This window comes from Trichogramma pretiosum, unplaced genomic scaffold, assembly GCF_000599845.2.
Source record: "Trichogramma pretiosum strain Unisexual culture from Peru unplaced genomic scaffold, Tpre_2.0 scaffold96, whole genome shotgun sequence".
Lineage (NCBI taxonomy): Eukaryota > Metazoa > Arthropoda > Insecta > Hymenoptera > Trichogrammatidae > Trichogramma > Trichogramma pretiosum.
In genome coordinates this window covers 90,236-106,584 of record NW_019640792.1, presented here as the reverse complement: position 1 = coordinate 106,584, position 16,349 = coordinate 90,236, and the positions used below count along the sequence as shown (strand labels likewise).

General features: G+C 43.8%; 1 protein-coding gene across 2 annotated transcripts in view; it reads right to left on the bottom strand.

The window, feature by feature from the left end:
* Positions 1-16,349, bottom strand: part of LOC106655644 (lachesin) — a 165,173-nt gene that overhangs the window by 134,013 nt on the left and 14,811 nt on the right. The window lies entirely within an intron of this gene.

The following is a 16,349-nucleotide window of genomic DNA, read 5'->3' as shown; positions in this document are numbered from 1 at the left end:
GTATGAATAATTTTATGGACAGAAAAAGATTTTTCCAGATTTTATGTCCCTTTAATGTTTCGTGTTTTTTCTAAAAATTTTTGTCTCAATATAAAATTTGTACTAATTAACATTTTAACCTAGTACACAGTAACCTAGTATTTAGAAGTTCTAAATAAACTCATAAACGAACAGCTACTACATTAAAAGAACAACTAAATTAAAATATAAAATGTTTTTATATATACAATTATTTTGAGTTTGATACTTGCAGATTTATAAGTAAAGGTACTCGCCATCTAGTGGTGGAAGCTGGTTCTAATTTGGTTTGAATTTCCATAAATTTGAGTAATTTATGAAAAAAAAAAAAAAAAAAATTTATAAGCATTTAATATTTTCAATCAAGGTGTATAAATTTGAGTACAGAATTACATTTTTTATTCATTATTGTATTAGTCTATGATTATAAAAGATTTCTTTCAAAATAAGTCATATTTTATCTACGGCTTAAGTGGCACTACAAAATCGCGTCTGGTCAAGATATGAGAAGCTTACCCATACGCAGGCACACAAGTGTGTATAAAAAAAGAGCAAAATCAAATGTGCAAAACGATAAACGGGCAGCAGTAGCAGCAACAGTACAGGACGTCGCAAAAGCTCGTGCTGCTACAAGACCAACGCACCGCTATCATACAGGCTAGAGAGGAATTACACATGAAAAGAGAAGTCGTGCGCACAGAGAGAGAGGCTGTGCACAGTGTGTGTACGGCGGAATACAAGCGGGGGTATATCGCGACGCGCGACGCCAGGCAGCAGCGGTACTATACTATACTCGTTTGAATCGTGTTTCCAATATCAGTATCTCGTATAGCTGCTGCTTTGACGCATTGGCGCGTACATACATACATACATACGACGTCGTGTATGTATATGCTATGCAGGCGCGGGCGTCGTCGCCGTGCTCAGCGACACACAACGACACCAAGCGACTCGACAAGTACCACTTATTCTTTGAGATGCTGCTGCCTTAGAGCTCCTTTTCTCCTCCGTTCCTTCTTACGGGCGAAAAACGTCTACAAACTCGCAGAATGGATTTTCCGTCTTCTATGCTGCTGCTGTTGCTGCTGCTGCTGCTCTCACTCGTTCACTCGGGGGCTCAACCTTGTCCCATTCTTTTGCTCTCTCTTCTCTCTCTCTCTCTTTCCCTCGTTTTGTATGTACGCGTATACAGGCCGCGTATACGTTTTTTCTTCTTCTTATTCTTCTGCTTCTTCCACTGTGTGCACGTTTATACGTATGCCGCATTGTTGAACAGCAACAGCAGCAGTCGTCGTCGTCGTCGTCGTTTACCGGTATTTCGTTTACAAAGACAAAGTCAAATCGAGCTATTGATCTTAAGTGCTCGTGCGCAAGACTCCGAAAAAAATAGAACCATTCATACGAGTGCCTCGGCGATGGTTTCCTACTTTAGCATCTATGCAGCTGTGAAAAGTCGCTCTTTTTTGTTTTTGTTTAGTAAAACTTGTGTAGGCTCGTTGGGCGTAGATAAACTACCGCCATATTCAATGGATATTAGATAACTAAAATGTCAAAAGTCTAACTTTGGGTATATTTTTACAACATTTCGACCACGAATGGTTCGCGAAATTTTCGTAAATTTGCTTTTCAAAGCAAATTCTGTTGCTTTACGATCGATGTTTGAAGTAGACCAAAAATACTAAATAATAAACTAGATAATTACCATCAAAACTTCGTGAAAAATTGTCGAAATTTTTTATGAGCTTGCGAAGGGTAAAAAAGCTCGATATTTATTTTGAGAGTTCAGTGGAATAACCACATATTTAAATGATTTTCTTTTTTTTAAGTTAATTGAAAAATGTAATTATTAATAACTATTCAGGATAAATGACATCGTCAATAAAATCATCTAAAAATGTTCCTTTATTGCAAGTATTTCGAAGCAATGTAAATTAGTAGAATAACTCAGTTAATTAAGAATTCAAATGTTATGACAAATCCTATTCCTCAATATATCGAAGTTATGCACCAATGGATTTCATTCAATGCTAAACACCACTGACTACATGCGATCTACGCTCAATATCGTTGAACAAAGCAGTGCAGGTAAAAAAAAAATAACAACAATAATGATAAGGGGAAAATGTGCGCCGCAGCCATTCATTAGAGTTCGATGTCAATACGCAAAGGTTTTCTGCAGAGAGATAGCTCTCGCACACGGGGTGCAATAAAAAACGCGCCGCGCGCCAAGCGAGCGAAAATCGATTCGTAATTCGCCGGGGTTTTTTTTCGCGCGCGCGCACGTGTGCACAAACAAAGGCTGTTTCGCGCGCGAAAAAAAGCGTTTAATACTCGCTCTCCTCTCGCTCTCTCTCTCTCGTATACTCTTTTTCGCCCTCTTCCCACCACTGCACCACGTGATAGAGAGAGTGAGATTCATTTTTTTGCGCTGCTCGCGCGTGTACACGTGCACATATACGTATTTATAAGCTGTACACACATTTGCGCGTTGACACCAGCCATACATATAGTAGCTCAGCACGTGTGCAACGACGTGGGCTCTTTTTCTCTCTCTCTCTTTCTCTACATCACAATGCGTCAAACAAAAGTGTCTAGCATAGCCACACGCGCGGCGCACGAGGTGAATATATATATAAAAAAGAAAAACCAGGAAGAGAAAAACAAGCCGCACAGCGATATGGATGCGAGAAGCAGCGCAATACAAAAATGTGATGCGCATGGGCGAGTCGGGAGCAAAAAAAAAAGAAGAAAAATCAAGCAGACAGGCTGCTGCTGCTGCTGCTGCTGTGTGCCATGGGTGGTTATATACATATAGTTATACATGTCGAGCGTTGGTTGCCGCGGCGGCGGCGGTGGTGGTGGCGGCGGCAGCAGCGCCGAGGGTTAATGCATCAACATCAAAGTGGCTTTGCGGTACAATTATTGCACTCGACGTCGCTAGGCTACGCTCGCTGCGTTGAAAGCCATATAACATATAGATGTGTATATAATGCCGAGCGTGTGTATGTGTGTGTGTGTATGTAGTCGCGCGTCAATGAATGCCACCCGCACACACACGCTTACGTATGCACACCCACACGCTTATACATCATATACTATACTAACATATATTATACCGTCGGTACATATGCGTTTCCCATTCTCGCCTCTCTCGCTCTCAGTAGTCTCGGCTCTTGCGCTCGCCGCGTATTTTAATATACATCTGGCTACTGAGTGGCTGCGCTAGAACGAGAGGAGCAGCAGCAACTTGTGTGCGTAATTTTGCTTTCGCATTAATCGTGGCGTGTCTGCATCGTGTGCCGTATACGTAGAACGTATACGTACTCTACCAGTCTGAATTCGAATATTATTACGCTCTGCTCGTATTATTACCGATGAACGATTATAACGCCGAATTCAAAGTACCGGTCGACGCGTGAATTACAGCATACTGTAAGTTGCGCGATCGGATCGTTCGAAGTTGAAACCTCGTGCTGACGCTCCATTCGGGCTCTCGAGCTAATTTTCGAAACATCATTTTTGATATACAAGATCGCCCGCGGCCGGTTCACTGCACAATTGCATCGCGTTGCGTGCGTGTGCGTACGTCACACGACGTTCTTCGCAGGCATACGCGTGACACGCGCGTATATCGATTCTCCATACGATCTGCGCAAAAATCGAGGAAAAAACTCGCGTATCCGACGAAAAAAAAATGGGCTTGTTTGCCACGAACGCGCAGATTCATTTCGGCAAGGTAGCAAAGGGTTCTCTATACTACCACATACGTTGGAAAATTGCCGTTGCGTCGCGCTCGTATCCCGTACGTGTATGTTTATACGCATACGTGTAGGCTATCTATACGTGGCAAGCCGCGAAATTAAAAACATCAAACCCAGCCAGGGGGGTCTACGGCTAGGATGATTTTTTTTTACTTTTTTTTTTTTTTTTTTTTTAAACTAGTTTCATGAAAGCACGCTTGCGCGTTTGTGGTATATGTTACAAAAAGAGATGCTTTTCTAAAATACTGCTCGCGAAACGCAAAAAAAAGGCTACAGCGGCAGGTTGTTTTTGGAATGGTAAATACACGTTTGAGAGTGGCAAGACACACGTCGCTTTGCTGAAATTAGTTTCAGGCTATTAAAATTTTTAGTACCCCAACGTGGTAGCTTTTTCAAGGCGCGCGTTATTGAAGTACTTTTCATTTTAACTAATTCATAACTATTTTCAACGGGTTAGCCATTACTAATGCTAGATTATGAAAATGCGATGCGACGATCTGATTGCTTGAGTAATTGCAAAATGCATTCATAAACATGTTTGGCCCCGACATCGGGTTTTGTTCTTTACCAAAGCAGTATACCGGATTGAAATGCTCAACTTTAATAATGACTTAATAACCAAAAAACGACAGTTAAAAATCTTTTAAAATATATGATCGTTAATTGACTTGTTTTTGGTGATTTTTTGGCATATTAAATGACCGTATGCGACAATACAACTTTGAGCCTTCACCAATAGATGGCGAGTACCTTTAAATCTAAATCTTCAAGTGGCAAAGTAAATATATTTGTATAAGTTAAGATATAAATTTTCAGTGCTGAAAATTTTCTCAACCAGCATCGCGAGCTTCAGCTGGTTAGCAATGAAATTGATAACATACGATTCGCTCGTATGGCTATATATGTGTTCAAAAAGCTCAAAAAACGTAAAAGCACTTATCCTAATAATGGCCATTATTAAAATTTTTCTGGATCCATGACCCGTACGTATTTATACGCCTACACAAGCTGTACAGGCAAAATGTATGGGACTGCGCAGAGCCCACGGATCGCGATACAGCCTTTGAAAAACGGAGAAAAAGGCACTTCATCAAAATGAAAAGCTCATATAATAGAAATATATACCTTTGATCGCGCGCCGCCCGCTCTCGTGCCGTCCGTATATGCATATAACGGCGCAGCTGGGTGGGTGGTGTATATACGTCGAGCGAAGTGCGTGTTTAGTTCAATTCCATCACTAATATTTCGGCTTTTCATCGAACGTATACACGCGTGAGTGCACACGCGCGTAGATCTCTGCAACGTGCGGCCCCACACACATGCGGCAATATGTTTGATTGAAGAGTGTGATTTGCGCTGTGCAGCCAGGGCTCGGACTTTGTAGGCACACGTTCATACGTCCCTGCGTTATAACATCGACGAGACACACGCGGATCGAGCTCGCGAGCGAGTAAACATTGCGCGAGTCGCGCGCTTCATCGACCTTCTCCCCTTGCACTTCATAACTGCCTGCGTATGTATTCCCTTACAGCGAAGCTCTCGCGATCCAGTAATATCGTATTCCAGTATATGTGTGTGCCAGGTAGATTTATATAGTTCAGGTACAAAATGGCTCTTTCTCCGCGTTAATATGTTGCTGCTGCGCGGCCGTTAGCAGCTGCCTGCGTCAGCGTATGTACGGGCGCGTACGATAATGTCCATCCGGGAGCCTTGGCCCCATCTATATCTGCAGCATCTCCGCGCGGCGCGACTCACTGGTCAAGAACTAACCGGTACAGGATATTAAACGAGAGAGCCTCGCATCTCTAAGTTTTGCTCGATGCAGCTTGCAGTCGTCGTACTCTTTGCGCTATGTATCTGCATCGTATTCAGGCCTGCCCCATGACGGCTGGCATATGGCTCGGACGACGACTGCAAGCTGCAGTTCGACGTCGACGACTACGACTACGCCGACGACGGCGGCGATTATTGAGGCTGAATGTGGCGCGCTTTGATGTCATCGACACTCAAAGCTTAACGATCCCCGACGACGATGATGATAATGCAGCAGCGGCAGCAGTGGCAGTGACGCCTGCACGATGGATCAATCGTCGCATGGAAGTCGAGGGGCCGCCCGTCACTTCGATTGCAATAATCATCGGAGCAGTTGCAGACTCCGACTGATGTTTCGCTCGCTGCTGCTGCTGCCGTGTGTATACCGCGTACATGCCAACTCGATCCCGGGTGGAGGGGGACGTCTATCGTTACGCGATTGGCAGTCAAGTGCATCCTGCACACACACGCGCGCGCGTAGTACCCGGGCATAACAGGAGTATAGAATTTCAGCAACGCTATTAGCCTAATCAAAAGGAGTCGAGTCGAGTCGCGTCGAGCAGCAGCAGAAACATCAACAACAACAAAGATCGATTAGCACGCCAAGTGTGGCACATACATAATTGATAATTATATGTACTCATCGATTCGATAAATACCAGCTGCGCGTAGAGCGTCGAAGATTAGCGAGCGAGAAAACGTAATAATTTGAACGCTCTGCGTTTATACAGTATACACGAGGCAGTGCGATCGTGTTTTCCTCGCACGCGTGTGTTCTATGCGTGTGCGTGTATTAAAGCTCATTGCGAATTCGATGAATAAGTCATTTAGGCGTATTTTAAAAGCTCTCGCGCAGACACTGACCAATTATGCTGCGATACACGTGCTTGTATTTGTGCGTGTACATATTTTATACACAACGTGCACTCGTGCAACAACAACAACAACAACAACCGTCAGCTATAACAGTCAATTTGTAAACTTAATTCGGGCCATTCGTTCGTATGTGCGGCAAATAAACGGCGCGCTTATTCATACACGTTAAACGCGCAAGTTGAAAAAGCGAGAAAAGCACCGTATACAATATAACCGGCCTGCTGCTGCTGCAAGCTCTCCCGTATACAGAGCGGAGTACGTATACTGCACTGCGCGCGAGAGTAGTCGTGGCACACACGCGTCGACGCTCGACCGAGCGATTCTTCACGAGCCATTGACTGAGCCGCACTGCGAGCGCGCGGCAAAGATGAAAAATGTCCCGCGGGCCGATATTGCCTTTAGCTGCAGCAGTGAGTATAGGTATAGGTGTATGTATACGTTAAAGCCACAGCCCAGCACAAACACGCATTATGTCGCGTGTATATACAGAGATGGATAGAGAGAAAGAGAGAGAGAGAGAGAGAGAGAGAGTCAACTGGAAATCGCTCGCTCGGGCGCTCATGAAATTTGCTGCGATGACAAAGGGGCTCGCGAGCAGAGCAACTGCACACAGTAGTAGTAGTAGTGGTAGTAGTAGCTCATAGTCGCACGAACGAGGAAAAATGATGGCTCGATTGCGGGGGATTTCTGTGCGCAACGGATCTGAATTACACTCGTGTATATATACGTGCACACGTCTACATCGCTGTATATCTGTGTATAAGCGAATGCGCGTGTGATATATATACATGTCAGTGCACCGAGACTACAGCTACGCCAAGCCGCTCGAGTATATTACGTCACAGTTATATAGCAAAAGAGAGAGAGTCGTATAATACGCGGGGTCGCGCGCGAGCTCGCGCAACAAGTTGCCCTACCGAAGGTTTGTGCTTTCTCACTCTTGTGTTCTCTCTGCGGACCATCGACGCCCGCTGCCTTATATCGTGTATATAGATAGCGCTTGGTGCTGCTTTTCACGCTTCGATGAATTCCGTAAATAAATATCTGTTGTGGATGATCCGTGCACCGCGTCCCTCGCCTGGAAGCTGGCTGCGTTATTAGTCGGGACTGTGAGCTGTGTTTGTTCGATCGTATCTTAAAAGCTCGCAGTCGTGGCGACGCAGCGAACGAAGATACAAATTTATTCAAGTAGTACTTGGATAACTTTGCTTTGACTTGAAAACAAAATTGATTAAGTGACATCCTCAAATTTTTTCGGAATTTTTCATGATGATTTTGGCCGTCAAGGCGTTCAAGTCTTTATACAGCCAATACCTATCGAGTAATACCGAGCCAATACCTATTGAGTAATGAGTATACGTAAGAAATTATCAAAATTTCAAAAATTTCAAAAGTATACATACAATTTTTTCACTTTGCTACTTGCAGATTTACTAATGAAGGTATTCGCCATCTAGTGGTGATGACCATCCCTAATGATTGAATTCTTATGCATTTTTCATTCATTTTATATTCAGTATTGAATTTTAATGTCCGATTTTACACTGAATTCACATGAAATTTGAGTTTCACTTCAACGGTATAAGCGAGCGTTGGAACTATTTTATGTACATTTATTTCATTTAAAACGAATTATGTTTTTAAAGGACCCGAATCGAAATTTGTGACAGATAGCTCAATGTACGTAACTTCGTAACTTCACCAAGACAAAATCACCGCAGAGTTTTCATAAGCTAACTATAGGATAAATTAAACCCTCGCATAAAATACATTTCGTTAATTCATATTCTCTCCTTGCACTTGCTTCACGTACGAAGAGAAAATTTTCCCGTGCACAAATTTAACGAAGAACCACGCGATAAAGTTTATTAACGGGGTATAGTACAAAAAAAGAAAAAGCAATCAAATATTTACCCGTCGACTGTCTTCTAGGTCAGCTCCGAGACTCGACGGAAAGACGGAGAGAAAGCGAAAGAGAGAGAAAGAGATAGACACGGAAATTCTCCCGAGGCAGCGAGCAGCTGCGATGCTCCTGTACATTTATATACATATAACTACTATATACGCATGACAAATTCACATTGTAGCATCTTAGGAATACCAGAGCGAATGAATACGCAAAGAGAAAAAGAGACAGAGAGAGAGAGAGGGAGGATGAAGTCGAGGAGGCATCCGGTCGCATGCTTAACACAATGATATTCGTGTATATTTTACACTTACTATTCCCGTACTGTTACAATGTTCTCCCTTTTCTCTCTCTCTCTCGCAAATTTTCCTCGAAGCTCTTTCCTTCTCTCTATCTCTCTGTCTCTCCCTCCGGTCTCTGCACCTCTCACCTCGCGCGCGCAAGACACAAGTGCGAAAACGGAAGAGTATAATAGCTATGCGCGCGCGCGCGGGCGAAGAGAGCAAGTTCATTCGAGCCGAAATATTTGAATTCATTGCAGTCTCGCGCGAGCGCGCGGGGAGAGAGAGAGAGAGAGAGAGAGCAAGAAAGGAACAAGTGCGACATCGTAGATAGCGCGGCAGCCTAGACTCGTGAAAGTAAAGACAGATAGCTCGGGCTGTTCTTTTTTTCTTATACGACGCACGCGTGTACGTATTCTCATAGAGCTGCGTGTAGTAGTAGTAGCAAGAAAATTCGTAGCTATACTACTGGGCGACTGCGAGTGCAGCAAGATTCATTTAGCTCGAATAGAGGTGTTAATATACAGTAGGAAAGAGAGAGAACGAGTGAACATACCGGATTCCAAGCTCGTTTAATGCTCGAGCAGCTTTCTCGCTATATATACTTCTTGCAGGGCGAGGAAGAGAGAGAGAGAGAGACAGAGCGAGAAATAATGGCACTATGCGGCAGAGCAAAGAGAGAATGGATATAAGGAATACGCGCGGATGCGTCTAAATCACACATACATTATATCATATATAAAATAAACGTAGCGTTATACGAGCTGCAGCCGCGAAACTATTAGCTGCCTGGCTGTATTACGTATACGGACTTGTACAGCAGCAAGATTGGAAAACCTCGAGAATTGATAATGCACACACACACGCGCGGTACACATACACACGGCGTCCTATCTCCATCGTATCGGACGTGGCCATGTGAAGGGGGTTTAAACGCGATCGCCAACTACTTTGGCTAAGTCGTCGAGCGAGCGAGCGAGCTTCTCCTAAGATGTATCTATATATAACACATACACACACACTGTATTATATAAAGCACCGCGCTGTCCGCCACAGGACTTGCATTGACACGTACGCAAAAAGAGCCCCGATCGCTCGGGCGCGCGCGCCGTCGGTTTAGCCCCTCCTCTTGGGCTTAAAGCCGGCCGCGCGTCGTTATACATTGACTCGTTTATAATGTTGATAGAGCCCCCGAGACTCAAGAGACTCGATCATCCGACGGGTGGGCTCTTGATGATGATCGTCGTCGTCGTCGTCGTCGTCGTCGTTGGCTGCTGCCTGTGCTTGCTTGCACGGCCGGGCGACCAAACACGCGCGCGCCGGACTTTGATGAGCTTTCAAATCGAAACTTGTGCGGGAGTGGATGTGCGGAGAGATAGATAGATAGATGGATAGATGGATGCGCCGCGCGGGTGGGTCGCAAGCGATCGAGGCAGTAGTAGCAGTAGTTATATATAGCGCGCGCTGCTTATGACATGCTAATATGCAATATACGGCCGCATCGACCTATCTATAGACGTATATAATATATAATATGCGATCGTATAGATATATCGTATATAGGATAGAAATCATTTCGGATAAAATCTATCGCCATCCTCCCCTTCGAGTTGTGTGTGCTCATAGACTCTGTGTGTTCGGTCGAGCTTTCATCATCGGAGTCAAACTGCAAACAAATGAGAGACGATGTTTCTATATACAGCTTTGGTACAGACGAGGAGAATGATTGGAGCTTTTTTATATTGAATTTTATTACTTGATATGCGGGGAGCTTTTAGAAAAAAAATCACGACAATTAGTGCAAAAACAAACTTTCTTCGTTATGATTTCATTCCCACGTCTGCCATTAGTAAGAACATTTTGAAAAAAAGAAGTAATACCATTCGCATTAAAAATGCGAAGACCGGGAGAGGAAAAAGAAGTTGATATGAGAACGTACGATGCGCAATAGGACGACTCCCGTAGGGAGCTCAAAGCGAGACCTTAAATAATCTTCTTTTTCTCGCGCGTGTATACGTTATAAAACATTTCGTATATACTCCGCGGCTATATGTGTCCGCGTGTGTGTGTGAGAGAGAGAGACTTCGGTCGTTCGTTTTTTAGTCACACACAAGCTGCGGCTCGTGGCAACTTTTTTAACACAACATTCCAATTTCGAAGTTTGCCACTGGCACATACACAGCAGCAGCAGCCTCTGTATACGTACTGCGGATCCGGGGGGCTAGCACTGTGTAGTATAGCCTGCGCGCGAACACACCGCACACATGCACACATAGACACTGCCACTCTCACTCACACCTGTAATGTATGTTAAAAGTTACGTTACAACGGCAGCAGCAGCAGCTCCAAACTTTCTATAAATATTATTAATATGGTATAGCAACAAGCTGCTCCGTGCGACTGTATAAACACGTAATGGAGCTTATAAAAATTAACATCCATTAAACCGAGATAATTAGCTACTTTGAAACTTTTGTGCTTTTGTAGAAAAAAAAGAGTGAGATAAAACGAAATAAAAAGCGAAACGAAAAATAGATTCATTTTGACGAACGCGCGCGCAAAAAACAACGCGCCAGTTCGCTGCACTTGGAATAAAGCTTGTTCCGCAGCTCGCGCGGCTACTACCACTGCATGATAGTAGCCTGGGCATTACACATCGCGAGCTTTTTGTATACGTACATACATAGATCGTATACGAACACAGAGACGTACATACATACTATATGTGCGCGAGAGCTCCGCGCGCGTGTAAATTCCAAAGTAATCGCGCACGAAACGGCTCGGAAACAATAACGGAAATTAAAGTCAGATTAACCTGAATCTCCCGGCAATGCGGCGGTGGCGGCCAATATATGTACGAGGTGCGCAGGGGTGAGAGAGAAAGAGAGACGGAGAGAAAGTTTATATTACGAAAAAAAGCTCTACTGGCGCGAGCACACGCGGGGCTCTCTCTCTCTCTCTCTCTCGATTTTTCAATAAAACCAAAGCGATCCGTTTTGTACGTAGTTGTAGTAGTAGTACGTCCAGGCTCGTGCGAACGATATCACCTCGAATTTATTCTGCGCCGCAGCTCTATAAGCAGCATACGGGAGGGTGTTCGTGCGCGGCTGACTTATCTCGAGCGCAGCTCGCAAGCTCGATCCCTAGAGCTGCTTCCGCAAGCTCAAGGACTGATGAATGTTTATATGCTAGACGAGCTAGTCACAGTAGCGAGTATAGTATCGCTAGTCACCTCCTGTATCTCTCTCTATCTTGTCATACAGGCACGCGTACGCGGCGCGCCTCTGTGAGCGAGTACATGCGTCCGCTTGTGCACCATAAGCTTCTGTCTGCGTGCTGGGTTAACATGTAGATGTTCATACGCGCGCATGTGTGTGTGTGTGTGTGTGTGCGTGTGAAGTATAGGGCTCATATGCGTGTCGGGACGACAAATTATTGCCCGCCCGTTTTATGGTCCGTTAAAATATAAATCAAGTTCTAAATTAAATTCCTCCCATGCCCGCGTACGCGAGCTTGCAGCAGCAGCAGCTTTTGCGCCGGTACTGTACTATATACCATACCGCGTATGGCTTGGTGTAGCGCCGCGCGGCCAACTATAACGAGCGCGTTTTATAACATTCGTCGCGGTGTGGAGAGAGAGAGAGGTGCTACCTGCAGCTGCAACATCGTAGTAGTCGTCGTCGTCGTCGTGCTCCATGTGTCAAAGGGCGCGCGTAGCAGCAGCATCTCGCTCGCTTTCCACTCGAATTCTCGCGAAATTACACGCGAGGACCTGCGCGCCGCCGCCGCACTACGTACGTGCAAAAACACGCGCTATATACTTACCGTTATTATCATAGCGCTGTGCTGCTGCTGCTGTCAAGTGTGGGGTGGGTGTGGGGGTGTGCTTTTAATACCGACAAAGAAGAAGCGCTCGGCCGCACATATACATACGTGTGCGTATACGACTCTACTCCGACGTGTATCCGCGCGCGCATCCTTGCTTCGCTTTTTCGCTTCTCTCTTTCGCGTTGCGCGCACACACAACTCGACGCGTTATTATATGACGCGCGCGAGAAAGAGAGAAGCGAGACTGGCACGTGCTGGCCCGCCAGCCTGCACGAGGTCTTTAAAAATTTTTCTTTTCGCCAAGCGGTCAACCGCACGCGCGCACGAGAAACGAGAGGAAGCGAGAGGAGAGAGAGAAAGAGGAACCTCGAGTTTGCGCTTCTTTTGTAATACGCCGTGTTAACGCGGACGAGCGCGCGTCCGTATCCTCCTCCTCCTCCTTCCCCACGTCGCGTGCCCTTCCTCCTCCCCTGCCGTGCGTCCGGCACAGAGAGAAAGAACTACAAGCGAAAGAGAAAAGGCACGCGGTATAATAGGCAGAGGACGTGGCAAAAAAAACGTAGAGAGCACAGCCTGGGAAATTCGTTCGCGTACACTTGGCCCCGGTATTTATTATTTCTTTAATTAACGTTGCTTGCTCAAAAGATTGCGCGAAAGAACGCACAACAGCGAGCTAGCTGGTACTAGTAGTAGTAGTACTTGGAGTGTAACGCGTATACGCCTCGTTATAATATGCGCGTGCCTTAACCCGCACCAACCAGATGTGTCAACGTTTACTCGTTTATTTATTTTTTTATTTTTTCGTTCGTTTATCTTTGCTCTTTCCACCGAAATTTATCGAAGAAAAAACTTCCAAGCTGCGAGCTTGCGAGCTTGCACACTTATATATTTGTCAATGGATTTAAACGACGTGACTTTATACATACATCGAGTTGCGTAAAGCTTTCGCTCATTATTTCATCATTTTAGAGTATATTGACTGTCGAAAGCTCTCTCTATACGCGATACTTCGAAGGGGGAAAACTCATTTTCCTCGCGAGAGTCAATAAAACGTTCGATGGGATTAACTAGGCCTGACGTTCACCGCAGCAGCACGCACACACTCTCACACATTACCTTTATATTTGGTTCGAAAGTAGAGATGAAGCTGGGTCGAAGGTAAGGGAGCACAATTTTCGTGCATATCTCTACACGTATATAGCTGCGAAGAGAAGATAATGCGACCACCTCGCGAGCGGCTGTCGTAAGATTTACCTCGCTCACCCGTAATCTTCTTGCTTCGGTATCACCGCGCAGACGGGCGGGCGGCTGAGCGCTTTGTCTTTCACCACCGATATAATACACCTACCACCACCACCACCTTTTACCTCGAATTTGTTCGTCGAAGAGTTGAAAATTAGTATTCAATTTTCGGGCGGAGACAGGCGAGAGAGGATCGAGCTATCTACATATAGCTCGACAGCGACAAGTTTCCGCAGAATCAATTTGCCTCCTATATGCGCCAGTCATTATAGGGCTTTCGTCGAGCACATAGCACGTATTAAAAAGAAACGAGTAAAAATAGTATGTACATAATATCTTCACGGTATACGGCGTTTCATTATCTGACTTGGCAAAAGTCATTGTGTGTCGTCAAATTTTTGTAACCTCTTGTCGAGCATAACCGAAAGAGATTTCCCAAGTTTTTCATTGAAATATTCATTCAAGAAATATGCGCGTTCATAAATATTGTAGAATTTTCATACTGCTGCCGCTGCTGCTGCTACTACTGTTGGAGCTGCTTGCAGCATGCGCGCGAATATTTTAGCAGAAACCAAGCGATAGCAATAAAGAGAAAACAGGAGAGAGAGAGAGAATCGCAATAGTCGACTACTACGCAGGAGTATGAAGAGTAGTATAAGGCAAGGGAGGGCAACGTTGGCGGCAAATGCAGAGAGAAAGGGAGTGAGAGAGAGATAGCAGGAACTCCCAGATAATTAAACGAAATTCATTTACATAGCTCGAGTAATACAGAGCGCGCGCACGGCAACAGCCCCGGCTCTTCGGGTATAGATACCGGGCTATATTATATAGCCTGGTGGTAGTACACGGGTCACGACGACTACGACGAGGACGAGAAGTAGGAGGACTGCGACGACGATGCAGAGCGCAGCCACGGCAAACGGCAGAGGTTGAAAGGGAAATCGTGGCGTTATATATACTCGGTTACGAAATTCCATATTCGTATATATATTTCTCTCTCTAGCTCACAGTGACTGAAAACTAAAGGTATGCTTTTGATTTTCCGGGAAATATTATTCGAACGCGTGCAGGTGTGGGTGTGTGTGTGCGAGGACTACAAACGCGGAAAATCAAGTCTCGCGTGTCGAGGGACTATGCGATGGATCTCCGAAAGAGATTTCAAGCGCGAACGTAAAGTAACGTTTTTGGGAAGATGATTGAACGGATGATATCGGCCAATTGGATGGGTTCATTGTGTATAGATGGAAAAAAGTTAATCCGTCGTCAAAAGGTGAACCGGATACGCTCTCGTGTGTACGTAAGTACGATGAGGTATAATTAAAAAATTGCAATCGATACTGCACAGGAATTTGATCAAATAATAAAAATACACATTTAGAATATTTTCTGGATTAATTTTCTTGATTAAATTTTTCATAGATTAAATTTTTCATAGATTAAGAAATTGCATAAAATATAAAGTGAAAAAGATTTATTTTTTTATCGTCTATGTAAAAAATAATTTAATTATCTTTATTGAAAAAATGATCATGATGATTATGAATTATAAAACACGTTGATTAACAGATTTGGAAAATAATGGGAATATAATATCTTAAAATAACCACTTAAACCGATGAAAAAAAAATACCAATGATTCGAGACAATGGATATTAATATTTAATAAAAAATTCTGATTCATCATATTATGTAAATTAACACATTTTATACTCGAAGCAATAATTATATTGCACGAGTCGCGTTCGGAGGCTAAAGGGGCAGGGGTTGACTCCGGATCGCACTCGATCCGTAAATAGAAAATAAAATGAAATAAAATCAGTGGCCGATCTCCGATAGCGTAATTGAATTATTTTTTATTTTATACGTGTTTACACTTCGCAGGCGGTAATAAAACTAAGGGAATTGATTTTTATTTAGCAAACGCTTAAAATATAAATGCGATCGATTCGCGACTGCGACAACTTTCTTTTTGGCTTGACGCTTTTTTTGCGATGGCACTATGTCGAAAAATTTGATGAAAAAATATTTCAACAGCCGCCAGAGCTTTTGAGGTCGTTGAGAAAATTTTTTCCTGTTCACAATATAAAAAAAAATGAAAATAAACGTAATTTGCGTTGAATCTGTTCAAACAAAAAATGCTTCCTTGGAGAAAGATGACAAAAACTATCGAGCCATTTTAGACTGGATAAGCATGATATTAAAACTAAGCTTTATCTGGTATCCACGCCACCGTTACAAAGCCGATATAATCCTTACCTTAGCCGCTAGGTGTATGCAGAAATTCTATGTTTAATTAAATAATCCGGTTGAGGTGTGTGATTAATCGTTGATGACAACAATAGCATCGGCTACGTGCGTCACACTTTGATGTCAAAAAAATTTTTTTAGAGAATTTTGGGGTGTGCGTTTCATAGGGTTTCTGTGTAGAAAATTTTTTGAATTTCGCACTGTGACTTACAAAAGAAAGAACAGTTCAGCTTTTGTAAACGAATAAAAATGTTGAGATTTTTCTCATAATTGAAAAGTTACATCTTGCAAATGAGATAAGGTTATTCTATAGTTTTGATTCTTTTGCATTGATGCAAATGCAAAGATTAAATCACGCTGAATCTCGTGGTATGTATT